This window comes from Polypterus senegalus, chromosome 2 (assembly GCF_016835505.1).
Source record: "Polypterus senegalus isolate Bchr_013 chromosome 2, ASM1683550v1, whole genome shotgun sequence".
Taxonomy (NCBI): Eukaryota; Metazoa; Chordata; class Cladistia; order Polypteriformes; family Polypteridae; genus Polypterus; species Polypterus senegalus.
Genome location: NC_053155.1, coordinates 156,716,367 through 156,740,627, shown reverse-complemented (window position 1 = coordinate 156,740,627; position 24,261 = coordinate 156,716,367). Strand labels below are relative to the sequence as shown.

At 35.9% G+C, this 24,261-nt stretch overlaps 1 long non-coding RNA gene across 1 annotated transcript; it reads left to right on the top strand.

The window, feature by feature from the left end:
• The first annotated feature begins 6,608 nt into the window (after positions 1-6,608).
• LOC120524376 lies at positions 6,609-19,453 on the top strand. The gene is made up of 3 exons (XR_005632793.1): positions 6,609-6,721; positions 18,205-18,270; positions 19,371-19,453. It is a non-coding gene; the product is annotated as an uncharacterized LOC120524376 (long non-coding RNA).
• Positions 19,454-24,261: the final 4,808 nt, after the last annotated feature.

Sequence of the window (24,261 nt, the reverse complement as noted above, 5' to 3'; positions counted from 1 at the left end):
TGCTTTTATTGAATTATGGAAAAATTTAATTGAGAAGGACCAAGCCCAAGTTTCTACTCTTCAAATTTCCACATCTATAAATATATATTTATGTTGTCATCACTTTCATATCATAAACATCCTTCTTTTCCCTATTATCATTTATATTTCTCCCCTGCTTGATCTCAAATATCATCAGGACATGGACACTTCTGACATAAAAGTTGCTACAGATCCCTTTAATCTCAACACAAAGAACATAGCAAAAGTGATGATACACTACACATGCTTAACAATATTTCTTAAAAAAAAAATAAATAAATAATGCTGACCTGTTGATGTACTGCTGGCCATGAGGTTTTCTTCGAAGGAAATGTTCAGATATTCACGGGAAAGAGTCCCTAGAAGAACTTCTGTAACATTTGCAACTTGAAAGCAACAGAGAAGACCAGTAATGCATTTATATTTGGACGTCATCTGCAGAATTAACGGCAGTCATTTCCAACTCAGGTTTTAGGGTTTAAGTGCTAAATATACAATTTTTTTTAAGTTTAAGAGTTTCTTGAAAGATGGTACAAGTGCAAATCATGATACCATTTTATAAATGTTTTACATTTTGTTTCCTTTTTGAACAAGTATATCATACTGAGGTTTTAGGCAAGTAGAGATATCCTACAGAGGTGTATTTACCGTGTTGCCTGATCAAGGACACGATACATACGGCTTACTAACTTAATTTGTGAGTGTATCAAATTAGCAGGGTGTTAACATTTCACTCAGACTGGGGCCTTCATCTGTGCCATTAAAGTAATAAAGAGCACTGTCTCACTCAGGGCTGATTCTAGAGTATGTATATTTATATGACACGCTCATGTATGGTATTGATATTGAAGTTAAGGGGGATGGGTGCTCCCATTGCAGTTTCAAGTGCAGCGATCTTTTTATATTCGAGCAATGAGCTTACAATTGTGGATACCTCAAAATCGATAATAATTTAAAAATACTGTCCTCTAAATTTGTAAGTTTTTCTTTAAAGGTATCTTAAATAGAAGTGACTTGGGTCGTGTTCGCTTTTTCTACCAGTAATAACATGAGGCGCGGGCAATGCAGTTAGAACTTTTTTTTTTTTTTTAAAAGATACATTTCAATTTATTTTTAAGCAAGTAGAAGTCTGTATCGGAACGTCTTTAACAACATTTTTTAAATAAATCACTGTAACAAATAAATCAACGACATTTAACTATTTATTTCATAATAACTCTCTATATATGAAATCTAACTATCATGGCGTTTGATCAAAAGAGTCCAGTGTTTCTGTGCAGCCTCAAACCACTCATTAGTACCTAAAATGGCACGAGAAGCTAAATGTACCAATATGTTCGAATGCAAGAACTGCGTGCATTTGAAGTTATAAATTAGGCCAGTGTTTGCTGGATTAATTCCTAAGGTGAAAGTCAGAAATGGAAAAATAAATATTTATAACATAAACACCTTCATTTATTTTTAAAATTTGATATAATGGTTACACGAAACTAGCTTGACCCACTACTTCTGTTTTGTGTCGTAATGATTATAGGTATCAACGTGGACAGGTGAATTCTTGTGGATTCATAAAAACAGAATGCAATGCAGCAACAGCAACTGTCAATTAGAAACTTACCTTTTAATATTTCCAGTGTGACTTTGTCAAGTGAATCCATTGGTTTATATGCGTAAATATGTTACTTATCAGCTGCGAAGAGCAAAGCAGTATTTTAGCTATCTATGTAACATTGTTAATAACCTTACAGACTGGACGTTTCAAAATGTAACATCTGATGCGTGGGAAAGCTAAGGACGCTTCACAGGGAACGCATTTACGCATGCTCAAAGAAAGGTATGTTCCATTATATGACAAAGAAGGGGGTCAAAAACAGGGCTGGATATCTTATTTGAAAAAAAAAAAAAACAAACAAAAACAATTGGACACTGCAAGTAAACTAATTATTAGCTTTTCATATACTCAACAATGTCATTGACGTAAATAATTCTTTTTTTCCTAAAATAATTGAACGATCCTGTATATTACATCACATAACAGCTATAGTCGCTCAGCACTCGTGCTTTTTGCTGTTTAAACACCAAAGATGATTTGGCGTTGTTCTATTTGCTGCTCATTTGTGGCTTTGAGTTTAAAATGACTTTTGAACTATATCAGCACTTTATATTGTTTGGAGTTTGAAGTTCATGATGCTGTGTCTTTGATAGAGATGTTTTGTCTTTTGAAATTAAAATCCCTAACCTGGATAAATCCACCATTTTTGTTGATGCTATGAAGCTGGTTAATTTTAATTCCAGTGAGACTATATGACTAAAAAGAAAATATATATTCTTGTGAAGTACTATCATGGGGATATCATTGAACTATATAAAACTTTTAAACTTTCCTTAATTGTTGAACTTTTCTTTTTATGTTAATAAATTCCAGCAACACTGTTTGGTTTAAGCCATTTATTTGACACAGTGAAAAAACTGTTGCTTCAAATCACCAGACACATTTTTTATACAAGGGTCATTTATTTTAAAATGTGGAAACCATTTTGATTTGAAGAAAACTATTACCATTTGAATATAATAAAGTACTACCCTTTGAAGGGAATCCAGCTGTTAAATCATACTAGTTACAGAGAAAGGCCACTGAATTAGGCAAGTGTTAATCTGAAATGTCGTAGTTGTTAACAAAATCAAGGTTGTATTCTAAAACCTTTCTGGAATAAAAAGAGTTTAATTTAAGTTTCGGGTTGTGTCTTACTCATTTCTTAAAACAAAACAAAACCTAGAAAGTTTTGGTTCTTGAAATAAGATACATTACCTGCTGTGCTCATCGCTGTAGTTAACAGGTTTTTCTCTCACAGTTGTGCTTTTTTAAGTCGAAATTGTCTTGGAATTATACTTTTATATCTAAGTCAGATAGCTTAAGATCAGTTATCTTTAATTGAGTAAAATAATCTAGCAAGTATCATTGCAGCATGAGATATTTAATCTCTTGGGGCAAAATATTAGATACATTAACTTAAAATACATTTTTTTTTTACTTGTTAAGTAAAAATGTTTTGCAGTGTGAGCTTAAGGGCTATTTATTGATTTGCATATTTATAGAGGCATAATCCTGGGAGGAGTTGGGGTGGGGCAGCAGGCGTGTGCACTTGCATTACTGTTCACGCTGACTGGGATTTATGTAGTGAAAGAACATGGAAGTTGGCGTACACACAGATTGATGCATTTGGATTTTTTTGTGCGTACGAACATTTCTGCTTTTGTCCGTATGGCATATTTTAGTGTGATTTCTACGCACGGTGTTATGCATGAGGTCCCTGGTCCTCTAACACACCGAGAGAGAGAGAGCATGTCCGGAACAAAATTAAACCCTTCAGCAGCGGTGTAGAAAAGGTTAAAATTCATGTATCTTGAAAGTACAGTTCCAATACAATAAACTTAAGGAATGTCCCATGGACACTGAGATGGCATATGATAGGACATTCCCAATACAATAAATAAAGGATATGAAGTGAAAAAAACACTCTGTAAATAGCTAGTTACTTTGTAGTTGCCAAGAAGTACATATAGTCATTGAAAGAGATTCCACTATAACAATTGAAATAAAAAAAAGGGGAATCGTAGCCAAAAAGAAAATAGATTGTATAGTTACAGTAAATGTTGCATTTTAAATGGTCTAAGCTACAAGTCGCAAACAAAATTATGTTTGCCTTGCCAGAACACGGTATCACTCATAATGGTGTTTCAAAAGGATATCAAGATCAGTCTGCTTATCCTTCCTTCTGCTAAATTCGAAGAGCTAAAAATGTAAAACTGACTTTGAATATTAATTTACATGGTACAAGAGGCTGTATCTGATATCAGCACTAAATAGACACTGTTTAATAGTGCAACAGGTGTCGTGTTTAGCAGCTATTACAGGGGAGAAATCTGGGAAAACAGAAATGCAGTTATTATTAAATATAATCTCCTATTTCTGTCTGAGAAGGGACATAAAATTTTGCTCGGCCTAGTTTGGTGAAACAGACAATAAGGCATCTCAGTTTTGAGGCATTTGATCCACGTATACGATAGGCTCCCAAGATTTTGGTGTCTGATTTGTGTTCCTCTTTAGTTATTTTAGAGAATAGTTCAGCTATGAATTTCACTGGGTTTGAACTTTCACGTTTTACAGGGATACCTTCAATTCTGATGTTGTTCCTTCTATACCTATCTTCCAGCACAGCCAGTTTGTCAATGAGCACTTTGCATTCTGATTTTGCAGCTATTGATTTTTCATCAATGGCAACAATCAAATGTTCAACTGTTTTAATACAAGTCATAAACATTTGTTTTTCACATCTTTAAGTTGAAAAGCGAGTACTCTAATTTTATTCTCTAATTTACTCATATTTTCCTCTATTTTTCATCAACTTTTCCTAGAATTTCTGTAAAGGCAGTAGTAAACTTATTACTTAAATGTTTTTCCAGGTGTTTTATATCTTGATGATCTTTGTCACTCTTCTTGTTTAGGTCCATTGTTTCTTTATATCCATCTTTATTTTGCTGTTTATATCATTTATACCCAAGAGAGCAGCAGTCATTTCCATTCAGCTTAAAAAGTGCGTTTCAGTATTCTCTACACCCCGTAGGCACAGTTGTTAGTCCGGATGGGGTTGATGCGGCTAACTTTTTAAGAGCTCTGGTTGACAGAAGGGATTAAAGGGCAATGCTCAGTTCCAATAATCCTCCTGTAATCGATGAATCCTCCATGCCTGCCTTTCTTACAGTTTCACTCTTAATTTCACTTTTAGCTGGAGGCAATGCTGCAGTGTGAGGTCCTGGCAGATCAGTTGCTTCGCCTGACTGTTCCAGGTCAGTTTCTAGTAGTCTGTACCATGAACTTGAGGCCGGTCTTGATTTTGATGAACATTTAGGTTCCTTTATCCTTTTCTTTCTAAACCCTTAGTTTGGTGCTCATGCTTATTTATACTCACGTATAATGTAAATACGGTATACCTATGGATGATAGCAAAAAATGTGTAAAATAACACCACTGCTAAAGGTATAGCCAGCCATCCATCTCACATTAAGGTCAAGTCCCCCCCCCACAAAAAAAAAACTTTCATAACAGTATCAAAAGTTAATGCACACAAGCTGATGTAAAGGAAAAAAAAATCATTCATCATTTTCCAAATCAGAAAGTTCTGTGTGACTAGTTTAACAAAATGCATAGTTAGAAATTGCATCCATCCAACCCCAAAACAAAAAACCTCATTCAAAACAACAGACCACAAACAATGTAAAGTATGCCATAACCTTGAACAGGTGTGTTAATTAAAAATCCAACTCATAATGGCATACCTTCAGGATTAAGGACCAGTATAAGTGATAAACATCAAAATATCCACTTGGAAATTTATAAAACATTGAATGTACTATTATAAAATTGCCAGAAGCAAAACATTTAAAGGTGTAAGGCAGCATATGCTACAAAGTTAGGAGTCATTTTGTCATCCATGTAAGAGGATGTGTGTTATGAAACCAAGTACCCTCTTCCTTTATATCTGCTTAGTTTTGTGAATGGTGTATTTCATGAACACAAACTTTATCATGAATAATAATATTGCATAATTATACTGTACTAAAACACAATAACACAAATGAAATATGTATAACCACAACATATGAAATAGCTTTTATATACCCTATTCCTATACACATTTACAACATAAAAGACATGTCACTTTCTAGTTTTGAACACATATGCAAAGACAGTCTTGGCTCCTTAATGCACAGATCTCACATTTCTTACATTTTTGTAGAAGATCAGAAAATTTCAGCTTGAAAGCAAAGAGATGAAAAACCTGAAAGGTACACCTTTTGACACTCTGTCCTTGTCATCCCTTAAGTACTTAAGGGTTGGTGTTGCAAATGTATTTGCCGTCAGTCTTGCTGTAACTAATTGGTGTTCCTCTAAAAATTCTGATACACCTGTGTGAATTATTTAGGGTTCCATGCTGTCATTTACTCAAAATGACCAAACTCAATCCGCTCATAATGCTGCTGTTCTTCTGTTTTCTTCCTATCCACTACTACTTATTTATACAGTGTCTACAAACTCTGTTAGCCTACACTTTTTATTTTAGATTTCTGAAAACTTTCTTTTTTCTTTTGGTGTTCACAATATCCCACACAAACATGTCTTTTCCTTTGTCTTTTTTTAAGCATGAGATTCTACACTGCATTTGATGAATGACATGATTCTCTGTTTTGAATTTTAATGTGGTACCCTGTCAAACAGGAGCACGAGAGTGAAATCAAACATGAGTGTACAATAAAAGTAATTGAAAAATATGTGAAACTTAATTACTGTCACAAGAAAGTTAAAGGCATTCTCCACTGAGCAGTACTTCATCAATTCTACACTTATACTACATAACTGTCATAAATGGTTGGCTGTATAGGTAATGTTCAAAGGCAAACTAATTTAATGAATATCAGTTATTTTATATTCTCAGTTAGCTATATTTGTCGTCATAACTTCAGGTATTTTGTTTTGACAGTGTGATGATGTGAGCACTGACCAGGTGAGCTACTTTCCTAATGGGCCTTCTTACATTTCTCCATGCTGTGTGGACAGGCAGAAGTTGAACATTGCTTCCTTTATGGGCTAAAATATTCTGCAATAGTGACAGAGCGAAGATCGGCTTTACGGTATAGAATGGTAAGTACACTGTTTTATAGTATTTTATTTATTTAATTTACCCAGACCTGACTCTCATTTTAAAAATTTTAGATTACCTCCAAACCCTCAAAAATAAGTCCTACAAGACCTATTAGACACATTTTATGCAGGTCACCATGGGTACCTGGCCCACTCTACCACATGTCCAAACAAATATTGCCAACAATCATTCAAATCTAGATAAACAGATGTTTTGTCATATTCCTCAAAATAGGCACATATGCTAAAGTTTAATTAGATGCCTCTTTAATAAGCCAACATGTTTATACTTTATGAAGCCCAACTATAGGCATAAACATCTGGTTACACAAACAAATTCAAACGTGTTTTTATTAAAATCAATACTTCAAAATATTCATATGAATATGCTTAATCTATGATATCTTTGTTAATTAAAGGTGGCTTCCACTGTTGCACCTCATTGAAACTGATCATGTAAAACCTGTACACTTCAGTGTGAAAGAAGACCCTAATCTCCAGATCATCAGCAAGTCTACATTCAGAAGTTCCATATTTAGGATAGATTATTGTTGTTTGGCAGCCCATTGCAATTGTTTATAAAGCAATTCTAAAACATTTATTATCACCTAATATTGAGCCACATCTTTTTGCCAATTTCATTCCTAGCCATTATCACAAGTTCTGCACTTCTTTTGGCTTTATGACACATATAACTTCAGGTAAATGAAGTCTACTACTGGTTTTTGCATAAATATAGTTTACCTGGTATTTTGACCATAATAAAAACCAGAGGAAAGAGGTTGAGTGATTATCAAAGACTTTCATGCCTCAATGTTTAGCCAAGACATTTGATTTGAAACCATTTGAAATTTTGAAATAGTTACATTCTATATGTTGTCTTTCTGGTAAAAAGTGACAATATGTTTTTTGACTGCAAAGAAAGACCAAAGGAAAAAAAAAAGTACAAATGACCATTTATTTTGGAAACATTATAAAGGTGTATACAGGTTATCAGATAAAATGATCAGTCTCATTTGTGTGTGTATGTTTATGCAAATAAGTGGCAATGTGTAGCAATGATGGTGTGTATATTGCAACATTTTTGGCACATGATGCTATTTTTTCTACAACCTTTGGTGCACAGTACTTGCACCTCTTCCTTTTAACTGTTTTATTTGTTTAGAGAGTCAGCAAGCCATAAGCTGTTGGTGGCCTCATTCCAGTCAGTCAGTCATTTTCCAACCCGCTATATCCTAACTACAGGGGGTCTGCTGGAGCCAATCCCAGCCAGCACGGAGTGCAAGGCAGAAAACAAACCCTGGGCAGGACGCCAGCCCACCACAGGGCACACACGCACACACTAGACAATTTAGGATCACCAATGCACCTAACCTGAATGTCTTTGGACTGTGGGAGGAAACCCATGCAGACACGGGGAGAACATGCAAACTCCACAAAGAGGAGGACCCGGGAAGTGAACATAACTGCGAGGCAGCAGCACTACCACTGCACCACCGTGCCGCCCTGCCTCATTCCATAATCCGTATAAATCAAATACAATCCTTTGGGCCATGAATGCTTGCAAGACTTATCAAGCGCACCTTGCTCCATCTATCACTATACACTCATCTCCCCTCTATATTTGTTAAAACTAGCACTGTTCTCTCAATATTCTTTGTCAAAAACAATTCATATTTTGTATCTTCAGCACAGCACACTGCATTCCTTGTTGACCCCAAATCTATCCTGATAAGGTTCTCAGCAAACATGCAGAGAATTCACTTACCCAAATCAACCTTTGCCTTATATATTTAAAAAGCAAGGTTAAAGTTGGTTCAGTCAAGCAGCATTAATATTACTCAAGGTTCTTTGGGGGCATGCATAAAATGAAATATTTAGGCTTGATGCAGAGGTGCAGGCTTTTTACCTTTAGACAAATTTACTCTTATAGGGCTACTGTTTCGATTCAGACCTATGGATATAATACTCCAATCTACACCATGTCAAGTAAGTGAACCAGCCAACATGGTGCAATGTCTGGCTTTGCCTCAGCGGCTTATGTCTAAGGTTTGATCCCCGCAGGGGGTAGCAAAGATGCCTACACCAGGGGCCTCACGTATGAACGGTGCGTACGCACAGAAATGTTGCGTAAGAACTTTTCCATGTTCAGATCGCGATGTATAAAACCTAGACTTGGCGTAAAGCCATGCACTTTTCCATGGTACCTCATACCTTGTCGTATGCAAGTTCTCCAGTTTTGCAGACTGGCGGCACCCAGCGTCAAAGCAGTACTACTGTTCCTTTGTTCCTTTTTATAAATACACTGAAATAAACCGCATATTGTTATTAGTGTAATGCATCTGATTGTAATTAACTTGTAACAATATAATGGTCCAGGGAATAGTATTCCAAATAACATAACTGTTTTAGCGTTGTTACTCTCACTGCACCTTCTTCTTTTTCTTCTTTCAGCTGCTCACTTTAAGGGTTGCCACAGCGAATCATCTTTTTCCATATTACTCTCACTGCACCACTCGGAGTATTTATATCACTGTATCTGAGTTGGGAGTCACAGCAGCAGCTGATCGGAAAGAAAATCATTGGTATACAGCATCAAGCTCACACTGCCTCAGCCACGGCAAAACGGTAATGAGTGGTTATTTCAGTCAAAGTTGCTCTTCTATCAGCTTGAATCAGTCGGCCCATTCTCCTCTGACCTCTAGCATCAACAAGGCATTTTCACTCACAGGACTGCTGCATACTGAATGTTTTTCCCTTTTCACACCATTCTTTGTAAACCCTAGAAATGGTTGTGCGTGAAAATCCCAGTAACTGAGCAGATTGTGAAATACTCAGACCGGCCCGTCTGGCACCAACAACCATGCCACGCTCAAAATTGCTTAAATCACCTTTCTTTCCCATTCTGACATTCAGTTTGGAGTTCAGGAGATTGTGTTGACCAGGACCACACCCCTAAATGCATTGAAGCAACTGCCATGTGATTGGTTGATTAGATAATTGCATTAATGAGAAATTGAACAGGTGTTCCTACCAATCCTTTAGGTGAGTGTTTGTTGATCATATTATACAGATAAAACTTTAACTTAATTTAAATCTGTATTGTTAATAATTAAAAATGTGAGGACACAGTGCTGCAGCGCTTGCATGTTCACGTATTGTTCCTGCCTCTTGCTGTATATTTGCTGAGACTGGTACGACACTGGAAGGATAGATGGATAAAATAATTAAACACATACTATGAAGATATTTCAATGTTCCTTAAAAGTTTTGAAGAATCGTCAGTGTAAGCTTACAGATGGCTTAACATCTATTACAGAGCTGATTGTGTGGCGATTGGGTATTTGGGGAAAGAAAAGTAAGGACAAGAATTGAAGGTTAGTACGTTTGAAAGAGACAGTACTGCTACAATAAATTATTTCATCGAAGGTCACGTATGGCGCAGTAGCATTTTGTATGAGACGTGAACAATCACTGCGCCATCGTGTTCTTAATAACATGCTTTCATTCCAATCATCATGAAAATATCATTTATACATCTCAGTATTTTAATTATTCAGAGAGCTGTAATATCACGAATGTAATAGATTCTGTGTCCTGTCAGAGAAAGAGAAAGAATGGAAGTACGTAGTGATTCACACACATACAGCACATTGAAGATCAAATACAAAACAAAGCATTTAACGCGCTACTTTAGTTACGATGGGATTTGAGAAACTAGTAAATTAAATGATTTTAAGATGAAGTTTATGTTCTACTTTAATGACAAAATAAACTACGTGATTAAAGTGGATATTTTGAGATTGAAGTTAACATTTCGTGCTTTTTTCCTACTCTGTGCCTTTTTTTCTCACTGTACCCTAATAAGCTTCCATATGACACTCAGACAGTGGGCTACGTCTCTTTTCACGGTGATTTTGATATGTGACAACTTCTTTTTTATGTTGGGAACTGTGCGACTTTGTGAACTTGAGCTTGTTACTCCAACACCCTATGTCACTTGATCAACTTCCTTTTGTTGTTTATACCACTGTGTAAACCAACAAATAAGTACGTTTTAATTTGGCTCCACTTGGTACTCGCTGAAATTCTTATATTTTTCCTGTTGCTTTTGCCATTGCATTTTCACAGAATGCTGAGCTTAAGGTCTATTTATATTGATTTGCATATTCAAAGAGACGTAATTCTGGGAGGAGACGGGGCGGGGACAGAAGGCGCGTTCACGTGTGTTAGTTTTCACTCTGATCGGGATTTATGGAGCAGAAGAACGTGGAAGTTGGAGTAGGCACAGATTCCTGCATCTGGAATTTTCTGTACGTAAGCACATTTCGGCTTTTGTGCTTACGTCATGTTATAGTGCGAATTCTACGCACTGGTGTTATGCATGAGGTCCATGATGAGCAAAACACGTGTCATGTAATCTTTGTATTATTTTACAGGTATTCAATCACCTATGTATAAATACGAAAAATTTAGAGAATCTTAAGAGAATTTAGAGAAGCTTAAGCAGTCTGTCCAGTTAGGAAGCATAAGCGATTGTGAAAAGAAAGTGACAACAGGTGCACCAGAGAGGCAACAGAAAGACACAAAAAGGGAATGGTTTTGCAGGTGGTGGTCACAGACAATTGCTCCCTCCTTATCCTTCTGACTAATTCTTCTCTAGTTTTGTGTTTTGCTAGTGTCATTGTCACTACTGGTAGCACAAGATGGTACCTATAGCCGATTCAGGTTGCACAGGTAGTGCTGCTCCTCCAGGATGCTACAGCCATACTTGCCATTCAGGAAGGTTTGCTGTATCTCCCAGCACAGTCTCAGAGCCATGGAAGAGATAAAGCCCCTTCACAACATTTAGCCAAACCAAAAACCTATCATTGCCAACGTCTAAATTCAAGAGAAGACTTCATGAAAGTAAAGACAGAGGGATTAATACAAGGTGCAAAACACTGGTAAACATCAAGCAGAGGAAGGACAGATAAGACTTTACCAGAAAACATTTTTTAAAAAGCCTATCCAGTTCTGGAACAGTTTTCTTTGGACAATGGAAATTAAGATCAATATATACCAGGAGGTTGGAAAGTGAAGAATATGGACAAGAAACGAAATGGGTCATGATCTGAAAAATACCACATAAGCCGTGAAACATGGTGCAGGGAATCTTATGGTATGATAATGCATAGCTACGAATGGAAGTCAGTCACTAGAGTTTATTGATGATATGACTGCTGGCAGAAGTACCAGGTTGAATTCTGTGTATAGAGCTATACTATCAGCTCAGATACAGCAAAATGCTACAAAACTGACAGGATAATGCTTCACAGTACAATAATATTGTACAGGACAATGAGCCAAAAAATACTGCAAAAGCAAACTAAGTGCTTTTCAAGGCAAAGAAGTGGAATATTGTTCAATGGATAAATCATTAACTGACCTCAACCCAACTGGACATACATTTCACTTGCTGAAGACAAAACTGATGGCAGAAAGTCCAACGAACAAGCAGCAACTGAAGACAGCTGCAGTAAAGACCTGGCAAAGTATCTCTAGGGTGGAAACCCAGCACTTGCCAGCCATGGGTTCCAGACCTCAGACAGTCATTGTATGTAAAGGATTTTCAACCAAATATCAAAAACAATCCTTATATATATGATTATGTAAGTTTGTCCAAATACTTTTAAGCCCTTGTAAACAGGGGGACCATGTATAAACGTGTGTCTTTTCTAAACAGCTTATACAATATTTTTGTTAATCCCCTTGAATTAAAGCTGAAAGTCTATACTTCAATCACATCTTGATTACTTTGTTTCTACTTTGTCACAAATCTATTGTGATGGTGTACATAGCCAAAAGTATGAAAATCGTGTCACTGTCCAAATACTGTATTTATGGACCTGACTGTATGTGTGGATTAAACATGTATGAGAATGTGGATTGTTTTGTCAGTCCTCATTGTCTGTATTAGTTGCTGTATACTGTATATAACATTGGGGACTAGAGTCTCCGATGTTTCTATTTTTTATTGTATTTTTTTTCATCCGATTTTTTATGGTCCTACTTATTGCATGAAAAATTGATCAGAAAAGATGTGATCAGCAAATTAGGACACTTTTCCCCCTGTGGCTGCTGCCATACTGCACACAGGGGAGATGTTATCACTAATGATCTTTTCAGGGGGCTTAGGTTAGATTGTGCTACTAAGAATGTAATTTATCAGTTTCTTTGTCTAGCTGCTAAAAAAAATTGGTCATTTAATTTAGACTGCCTGAACCACACATTCTGTGGTCCATATTTTTTTTTTTTTGGAACAGGACAGTGAGGTGTTATCTGGAGTTAGAAATGATCAAACTGTGGCTCAGCAGTGGAGATTTAACATTAAATAATCTAGGAGGAAAATTGTCTTAATTTTTCAATTTACCATAGTCACACCCAACTGACTTATTTATATACATTATCTCTCATTTATATTCATGTTATGGGGATATGGCATAAATATACTCTTTTTTTATTTCTTCTGCATATGCACAGTGTTTTTTATAACTAACTCCCTGGTCTTGGATGATCCTCGTGAGTAATGGTGCACATTCAGAGAGTGTATAAGAAAACATCCTCAGGGGAAAAACTAAAAAATACACATTTCCCAGTAAATCTGACCTTATAATTCTATACAGTTGTGTTAAAAATATAATCCTAAATGAAGATATTTGACAGTTTTGCCCATTAATCTACACACAATATCTCATACTGACAAAGTGAAAGCATATTTTCAGAAAGGTGTGCAAATTTATTAAAAATCATAAACTGAAATGTTTTATTCATATAGGTATTCAGATCTTTAACCTTCGTACTTTTCAGAAGCCCCTTTATCAGCAATTACAACTTTGAGTCTACCTGGGTAAGACTCTACAAGCTTTGCTTAGGTTTGGGCAGTTTATGTCATTTTTCCAGGCAAATCACCTCAAACTCCATTAGACTGGACAACAGGAGTCTGTAAACTGGCATCTTTAGGTCTCTCCTTAGATGTTCTATGGGGTGTTTAAATCTGGGCTTTGGTCAGTCACTCATAGGCAGTTACAAACCTGTGCCAAAGATACTTCAGCGTAGTCTTGGCTGTATGCTTTGGGTCATTGCTGAAAGGTGAGCCACCACCCCAGTCTGAGGTTGCATGCATTGTGGAGCAGGTTTTCCTCAAGAACCTCTCTGTATTTAGCTACATTAACACGTCCCTGAACTCTGATCAATCTTTCTGTCCACGTTGCTTAGAAGCATGCACATTGTAAAGAGGTTATTATTGCCAGACCTAGTGCTTGAACTTCTTCCCGAAGTGCTCAGTTTTTGCCTCATCCACCCAGCAGCACTTTTTCTTGTTCCTTTAGAGTCTTGTAAATGCTGTTTGGCAAACTTATGCCTTTTACTCAAAAGTGGCATACGTCTACCATAAACGCCAGATTGATCAAGTGTTGCTGAAATGATCACTCTTCTAACTGGTTCTCCCATTTCCCATCTTCTGACAATTGGGTTCTTGGTCACCTCCCTGACCAAGGCCCTTGTTGCCCATTTACTCTGTTTAACTGGAATAGTTTTGCTGATTCCAACCATCTTTGATTTCGCAATTACTGAGGCCACTTTGCTAATGGGATCATGCAAAGCTTTAGAAATGGTTTTATGCCATTCCCTGATCTATGCCTTTGCCACAATCTAATCACAGAAAGCTGCAGAGAGTTTCTTAGACCTTGTGGTTTTTGACCTGACATGTACTATAAATTGTGGGACCTTATATACACAGGTCTGTCCCTTTCTAAACTATCTCCAAACAATTCAGTTGCCACAGGTTGACTCCAATCAAGTTCTAGATGCATCGCAAGGATACTTAAATCAATCAGGATGTACCTGACCACAGTTTGAAGTGACAGAGCCAAGGGCTTGGATACTGATATAACTGAGAGATTTCAGTTTTTGATTTTTAATAAATTTGCTTTCTTAACATATTTGTTCACTTTGTCACTATATGTTAAGTGTAGATTGATGGGCAAAAATAAATCTTCAGCACATTAAAGTCTACAGAAAATTAATCTGAATACTGAATACTTTTCTGAATCTACTTTATTTGCCAAAACCAAACTATGGAAATAAATCGATGTACTTTACAAATTAAAGTTGGAAGCAACTAATGAATTGAATAAATGTGTGGAAAACAGCAAAAAGGTGCAATTTTTCTAAACTAAATAAGAAACCATTGCAATATTTTTGAAGCAAAATTTTTATTTTCACAAAAATTGCTCCCTAAAAATATATGCCTTCAATAATATAACAAGAAAAAATGTCAAGAAATAATAGTAAAGTCTTGACTATTGGCTTTGTTGTACTCTGGAGACTGTAGGTTTTCGTTCTATTTCTCTTGTATGGTGTTTTGCCGGTATGCAATATGAAAGTAAGGCAACCTTTTCTGTTTTCTCATTTCAAAAATATTTGCCATATAACTGACCTTGATAACTTCACTCTCACTCATATAATATATAGAAAATTGTTCTTGTTAAAAGGCATTTAGGTCAGAAATAATGTGAAAACTTAATTTCCAGGTTTGAAAAATTTAGTTTGAACTCTTTCATCATGCTACATTTTCTTTACCCAGTGTGAATTTCCTACCTTTTAACATAGTCTTATTCAGTTTAAAGTCTAAATTATTCCCATCAGTCTCCAGCCCAAAGGTTGTTCCATCCTGAAATCCACAGTTATGTAAACTTGTGCAAGTCTATAAGATAATTACTGAGTAATTGTAGCATAAATACACAATAATGAAAAACACAATGTAAAGTCTTGCATGAAACAATAAACCTTGTGTTTTTTATTAAATTGTTCCAAACACTCAAGAACTGAAGTGAATCAGAGATAAATGCATATTGCTATCTTTTAATTTTGTAGATTAGTTTTAGTGGTGGTATAGCACAGGCAGCTAGAGGAAGGTTTAACCTGATGGCCTCATATCCAAAAGGGAAAATGATATGGGGATAATAATAATAATTCTGGGGATTTACGACAACCTTTGGGGATGACTCTTACTGTTTCAGACTGTGGCAGGGAAGGGAAAGGGTTGTAGGGTGTTGATTTTTTGTCAAGTGGCACCCCACATGTCAAACAAATAATTTAATTGTAAAGGCAGGCCCCTGATGGGTAGTATCTACTTTGCTTATGTTCTTTTCTTTTCTGCTTTGAATTCTTCCTTCTTGTGATCCTTTCTGATGTCTTTTGAAATAACATAGATCAATGCTTAAGTGGGTTTCTACAGAATGTAATTAGTTTCCAGCCAATATCCTGGCCCCACTGCAAAGCATGTAAAAAGAGATCAGCAGTGGCCCCTTATACATTTTTTTCTGTCAATGCTGCAGAACATTCAGAACACATATTGATGAACAGCAATAGCCATTCACAGATCTGGGTACTGGGAGCAGCAACAATTCTCTTTGATCAACATAATCATAGGATAGGTAATTGTGTTTTGAATATGTGTATTTCATATGAGCACAACATCAATAGCTGCTTTAACATAAGCTCAATTCCTTTAACCTTTTTAGCTAACAGATCTCAGGTAAATGGCTGAAATCTGAGAAGCTTGTCAAGCAGTTCAGTGCAGTTTTGGTTTCCATTGGATTCAACCTTAAGGTTGTATGATAATGCTTTTGTGTTTTGAGAATCTGCTTGCTCATCTAGCAGAAGAAAACCATTTGCTTTCCTCCTTGGGCAACAAAGAGGGAAACTTTGGTTGTCTTTTATAAGAACTTTTCTGTTAACAAGTCTTCGTTCAGTTTTAGTTTACTTCAATTGGTGCTTTGTTGCCCAAATGAAGTGTTTGGGTGCTGTCTTTCTAATTTGAGAAGAGCCCTAGACAGATAAATGGAGCTGGGTATCTGCTTAACTGCTGAATGCTTTAAAAGGCGTTCTTTTTATTTCTTTACACTTTCTGATTAAGGATTTATAATCAAGTAAGAAAGAACTGAACTGTCCGGGAAATGTCATCAGGGACTGCATGAAGACTGCATGACCCAATTATAAAATAATTTTGTATTGTTTATATTTGCTCCTATTGGTTATTATGCAAATAAATATGATTTTAAGTAAAAGTTTAAACCAAATGTCTCTGTTCAGATATTTCAAATAAGAATTGTGAGAGCCTGTGATTGTTCATTCTTTGTTTAGCTGCGGTCCCATAAGGAAATTAAGGACGCATTGTGAATTTCTCTATTGATGGTATAACTGGGTTGAAGTTAAGGAGTGAAAATAATAGTCCCAGTCAGCAAGCAGTCTGCCATTAGAGGTCCCTAACATTTAATATGTTGGGTAAAATAAGGACAGTGATACAGAGAAGAGGTGATGGATAACTGTTAGATAGGTAGTTTTGACATTTTTTCCTATCCCATGTAAAAAAAAACCAATAGGATGAATAATTTAGCTCACAGAAATAAGGATTTATTTGTAATACTACATGCAGTCAGAACTTGAATTATGTCTGTGTGTCTGGAGTTTCTTGCCCATACCATGAAAATTTCTATAGGGTTTTCTGACCAACCTGGCTACCCACACAATCACCAGTTCATATTGTGATATATCCCTATCAAAGTTGAATTACACATGGCTTAATCTCCAAATTCTGCTGAGTGAGCCTTTACAGCTGTCAGTCCCAGATGGATGCAGCTTCTTTTGTTGTTATCAACTGCCATTTCAAAGGTCAGAAACCATCTGCCTGTTATTTCAGCTTCTAACAGGGAATCATTTTATACAGAAATGATAGAAAAATATCTAACAAGTTTAAAAAATAAAGATTGTACTTTTCAACACTTCCACACCCCAGTTAAGAGAAGAACATAAGAGGTTATGTCAGCAGTACCTTTCATGTTGTGTGCATGTCACAGGTGATCTAATAACACAGTAAAACAAATAGTACTCTCCTTTTGTACACAGAAGACTCCTGCCCAAGTACCATTGGGTTTATTTCTATGCTCATGCAGTGACAGCAGAAGATAGCAGACTGGCATGTACAGAACAGATGCACCATGATCTGCTTGTGACAGCACTCTGAGAGGTGGATTTCATCTTCAAGCTGTTGCATGGCTAGCTAAATTATAAGAAATCAAATTTGTGACAGTTGAATCATGTTTGAAAATATTGCTGTGAACAGAAATAAAGTAAAGCAATCAGTGCAAGATCCATTTTCTGATGCAGTCTCTTGAGATGGATGTTAGACTAGGGCAATGTAACTCTACATTTCAGTCTGAAAAGGTATCTCTTAATATTGTGGAGCCAACATGCTTTAGTTTTTATAGTTTCTGGGAGGCTGATTAAATCTTCAAGCTAATTAATACAGAACACAAATGTTTTAGATGTGGTTTTCCATCACCATGAAGTACTTTATTGGCATTTTCTCAAGAACTCAAGAGCTGCTGCATTTGTAAAACTACTAAACATCCTTTGGCTTCTTGTTTTGCTTTTGCCAGTGGAATCGCTGCCAGACTGTGGTGCTGAAGCTGTATGGATTGTGAGCATCTTTTGCTTAAAGAAAGGTAAATAATGTTTTTTTTTTTATTCCCTGTAGATTTGTGACTGTGTCTTTGTCTTGCAGGCCTTTTATGATTTTAGAGAATTTTTATTGCTAATCTAATAGTTTTATGCTCGTTTTGGGTTTCTTTTTGTGGTTTTTATATGTCATTACTTTTATTGTTATTTTATTTTTTTCAAACAGCCATTTGGTTTTACATGGACAGCACCATTTTGGAATATTTTAGGCTACTTTATTGTTAGCAACATTGTTCCTAATTGCTACTCTGTGAAAGCTGGAAGTTGTAACATGTGAGTGTTTCAAGATTTTGGATAAGTGTGAATTGCTTTGTGACATCAGCTAGCTTAAAATCTGCTGAGGGGGTCATGACTTTGTGCTTTGGGTTACATATTGAGCTTTGGCATAATGGCTTAATTTGTTTTTCTGTCTTTTGACCCTTTAAGTTATTTGATCTAGATTTATTTCATTACTTTGTTGTTCACATTCCATTTGTTAATGCTATTTTCCACCTCAACAAAACAGCTTCCTTGTTCCTCAGAAAACAGCACATTGTGGCATGCCAATAAGGAAGGGAGTGCTACAGTAGGATTGCTACATGATATATGATCAGTACTGCAAATATTATGTCCATTTAAATATAAAATCCACTTTTTTTTTTACATTTAATGTAGGGAAAAAACAGATGGCTCCTTCAATTTAGTTGGTGTTTGTCATAAAGGATTCTCTTAGTTTAGAGTCAATTGAGGCTCTATTGATTTGTTATTAATGAAGAAAAGGAAATTGAATGAAAATTTAAGATGGAAATCTCAAATGTTTTGAGGAAAAAGAGTTTGACTTTAACCACAGCTTTACTGAGATTTGTGAAGACAGAAAGGCTGCATGTGCAAGGCATCAGTGCTGTCTTTGGGTTGCACATTACTTAGACAGAGACATACCCAGCAGCCCTGATTTACAACACAAGATAAGATGATGACAAAGAATGAAAGAAAAGTACAGCAACTAAAGAAAGTACACCTAACTTTAATTGTAATATGATAATGCCATGATGTATATTTATATGTCAGGTGTCATACACTCACTAAAATTTGTTTTTTTATCTTGCAGTCTTTGTTAATTGCTTAATCACTTCAAAGAACAGAAATAGACACAAACAAGTAAAGGGAAAAAAAGGTGACAGAAAAAAAAACGGTAGGTAAACAGTATTTAGATTGGTTTAGAGAACAAAATGAGCAAAGGTCGGGTGGAATTTCCTGATTAGCAGGTTGATGCTTAAAAAAAAAAAAAGGAAACCACAGAAGAGTGTGTTAGCTTCCCCATTCTTCATTTTATTGAAGTATCGTTCACAAGAATTAGACATGATACTCTATAAGCCCCTTCTATCTGCTTCTGTATGCATACACACCATTCTAGCATAATAAAAGAATACAACATTTGGTTCTGCCTTGTTTTGTATACTTGAATAACCTTTTAAAGCAAGGGTGCCCAATACGTCGATCGCAATCGACCGGTAGATCGGAAAGGTAGTGCAGGTAGATCGTGTTGTATTAAAAAAAAAAAAATTTTAAAACATTAGTCTATATATCCTCCCTATGGCATTTGCCACTTGATTGACATACAGGGCGGCCAATCTGAGATTTCTTTTCTTCTAACACACTGGTCATCTCACACGCACGATCAAACACGTGAGCTACTGCAATACTCCGGCTATGATCTAGTTAGCCTTCCAATTTATATCGACTAAAGAAGGGATTTAAAGAAAAATTGTTTGGGGAGAGTATGGGCTGGATGTGGAAATGGAAGAGGATTTTTTTTCTCGCAATGTCACTATTGAAGTGCGTTTGTCTGATCTGTCAATCTATCATTACTATTCCAAAGAAGGAAAATGTGGAAAGGCACTTTCGAACTGTTCATAAAAGCACAAAACTGACTTCCTTCCAAAAAACAATCTGAGAAAGAGAAAGAAGAGGGAACTAAAATCGCAGTTAATCGGACATCCGTCATTTTTCACTCGGAATTCACTTTGAATTAAAAAGCAAAGGCAGAAAAACTGAAGCATCGTTCCAGGTGAGTCACTTGATCATTAAGCATAAGAAGTTCTTCTAAGAAGGAGGGATGATAAAAGAGGCCTTCGTTGAGATAGATGGCTCGGGAGAAATTCCTGCTGAGATTTCAAGACCCCTGGCCGGAGAAAAAGAAGTTTCTCCTTGTCATTAAACATGCAGAATACAGGCAACTTAATAATGATCAATGGCCGCTAGACTTGGCATTTTTTTCCAATCTGACCAACATGTTGAATGAGCTTAATTTACAGCTGCAAGGAAAAGAGAATTCCATGGTCAATATGATTAGATCAGTTAATGATTTCAGACAAAAAATGCCTCAAAGCTGCAACACCTTGATTTGGGGAACATTCAAACAGAGCTGGAGACGCAATGTTAGGTGTGTGCGCAACTTGACAGTATATGCTACACAGAGCAGATTGAAAATTGCCTGTCAGACTTTGACAGGCGGTTTCAAGACTCCACTTTACTTAAGCCAGTCGCTACATTTAAGTGCTATCCATTTAGGGAAGATGTTGAGGGTGATTCACCCGCATCAAAAATTGCAACACTGTTTCACCTAAAACTCCTGTACAGAGGAGGATGAGATTTTGACACTACAGGATGACATTCAGCTGAAGTCTGGGGCTCTTGGACAGTTTTGGAACTTACTCACAGAGGAAAAGTACCCAGACATGAGGAAATGTGCTGTGCCTCCTTGACTGCATTATTTGGCTCTACTTATTTATGCGAGTCAGCCTTTTCCCACATGAAGATTATTAAATCCAAATACTGTAGTGACCATAAATGCATTGAATTGTTATTGTGTCATAAAGGTTATTCAGATATGCAAGGTACAACAACATATATTTTACGTATAAAGTATACTCAGCATATATAATTTTTAATGTAGGTAGATCATTTCAACCTGGTCATTTTAAAAGTAGCTCGCAAGCCGGAAAAGAGTTGGCACCCTTGTTTTAAAGTATAAATCACAGTGATGTGATGATTATTTATTATTGTGCTGTTTAATCTCCTATGAGATGGGTGCTGCATTAGAAAATCGCCCTTAGCAGGTAATAACTTGGAAGCTGAAATTTGTTTATCCACAGTGCTAAATCCACCAGACAAATAACAGGAATATAAATAAAGCAAAGTAGTAAAGCAATCTAAAAAATTACAAATGGAAATAATTATTTTTAATGAATAAAAAAAAAAGCTTAAACAAACCACAAAATTGACCACACTGAAAGCCACTAACACATGTAGAGAGGAATTTTTACAAAAGAACCTGCTTTCTTCAAAGACTCATAATAGGTCCCTAAACAAAAATCACAATCACAGTTTTTAGCTGGAAATTAAAAAGCCAGTGAACAGAAGTTCAGAGGAAAATGAATAACAGAGTATTGACTCATACTGGAAAGCATGTGGCTAATGTTTAATGCTAAAGAAAGTAGAATTTTACATAAAGGACCTATAAATGTCAGACCTAGTTACATCAAAGAAGGCATCAGGAGCACAAAACTACAGTGATCCCTCGCTATATCGTGCTTCGACTTTCGTGGCTTCACTCCATCGCGGATTTTAAATCTAAGCATATCTAAATATATATTACGGATTTTTCGCTGGTTCGTGGCTTTTCGTGGAGGGTTTACTTTATAACTGTGCGAAGAATATTTATAAACAGTGTGCAAGAGTTTCTAAAAGCTTAAAATATATAAAAATAACCATACAAACATATGGTTTCTACTTTGCAGATTTTCACCTATCGCTGGGGGTTCTGGAACGCAACCCCCGCGATCGAGGAGGGATTACTGTATTTGTTTTGAGAAATAGATGTTCTAGCAAACAAATCATCTCCCCAACTAGATAGTGTTTAAAGAGACTAAGAGGGTGTTGGACTCCTCCATGTTGTGAGGAATACACATCAAAGGTGGTGTAACAGCCAGTCTTAGAAATGTAATGCTTTAAGTTAAACTCATATTAGTTTGTGCTCAATTTAAATAGAATATAATTTTCTTTCATAGACTTTGACAATAGTGTAGTCTTTTACCCCCTGTAAGTTAATATGAAATAGAACTTTCTTGCTATACCTGAGATACAGTGTGTTAATTGAGTCATTAGTTGTTTTCTTTTTAATAGGTCCCATTGCTAGCAGGAACTGAAAGACCCATTTACAGCATGACAATGGGATAGGCATACAATTTTCTGACCGTTTGGAAATGGATCAACTGTATCAGAGGACTTAAAGAAACAAACAAGATATAGGCCTTCATCAGAACTTTTCTTTTCTTGCAATACCAATCTTTTCTCTATTTTTGTGTGAACTGTTTTACTTTAAATTTTTACTAAAGTTTTTAAAACGAAGATATTGTCTGTGGAATCATTTCAACACGTCAATCTTTTTGTCAGAATCCCATGAAACATACTGAAGCCACATCAAGATTGATTTTTTTTGGCTATTTGTACATGAACAAACGTATCTGAAATCTTTTTTTAAGCAATACCTACAGTACAAATTATACTGTTCAGTTAATTTTGTCTTTACAAAGCTCATGTTCTAGTCATCACTGTCATCAGTAGATTCTTACTTATTATGTCTCCCTCAAATTAGTGACAATTGTACAATACATTAGTAAGGCTTGGGTAAAAGCAGGGATGTATATCAAAAAGCTTTGCAATTTAAAGCAATCCTTAAATGCGTTAATTTCTTCTAGTTATTCTAGTACACTTAATAAAACAGCACCAAATGAATTGGAGTCTATTAAAATAGCTCTTGATCATTTCCTGTATTGTTTCTTGATAATGGTCTTCATCCACATACCCCAGTAGAGTCGTCACTCGTCCTTGTACTATAGGATTGTCTTTACTAAATCAGTAAGGTTTACAATTTGACCTGTATTTTCGTACACATTGTTTCAAATAAACACTGACTCTTCAAAAGTACAGAGAATAACATGAAAACAATTACAATCAAACCAGTTATACAAGTGTAGTGAATGAGTTTCATTTTCATGCCCTGCTAGCGCTGCAGACGGACACGCTCTGTGCACTAAGAGAAACTGTACATCAGCATCATCCTTGCCATTATGCTGCATTCACATATTGACGATTAAAAAAAATTCACATTATACAGTGTAGTGGAACCTCCAGAACAAGACGCTGCACACAGTGATGTTTGTTAATGCAAGTCCACCCGTGAAACATAAGATGCTGCCAAAGTATTAGTCTGAGTGCAAAACAGAATGTCAGCCAAATATATTTGCCATGGAGCTTTTTGGTTGCCCTTGGATAGCTGACCTAAAGCAGCACTGTGCAGGTAGTACCTATGTCTGAGTGGCTAAAGAGCAGATAAAACAGGGTGCACATAATTCATTCCTTACACCTCACTCACACTTCCTCCAAAGCAGACATGTTATATTGTTATTTAATTAATTGCATGCTACCTACTATAGTCTACATTTTAGCTTACATTAGCCTATATTATAATGGAACCAATAAAACCAGGCAATAATCAGTGCAAATTGATCATGCTAATATTTCCATCCATTTGGGCTGAAGGTTAAGATGGATAATTTATTTTATAATTCATAAATCATACATTCTATAACGATGTGCAATTTAAATCATGTAAATAAATAACCCTATCAGATACATATTTAGATGTTTTATCAGTCTTTTTTTTTGGCATATAAATGCATCTGTGCACATTTTCAATCTGAGTCCTCTTGTCCATGTAAGTTATGTGTGTATCAGGCAGTTAAGCACAATCTGAACTAAATAACATTGCTGATTTTGCACAAAAGCTGATTTGATATTTGTTTTTTTAATATTTAATAATTATTTGTGTAATTGTTAGTGCTTTTAATATGCTCTCTTAGAATATAATAGATTAAACAGTATGTGTTGGTTATTCCACATATTATAGCAAACTCGGGGTGTTTTGTGGTCATTGG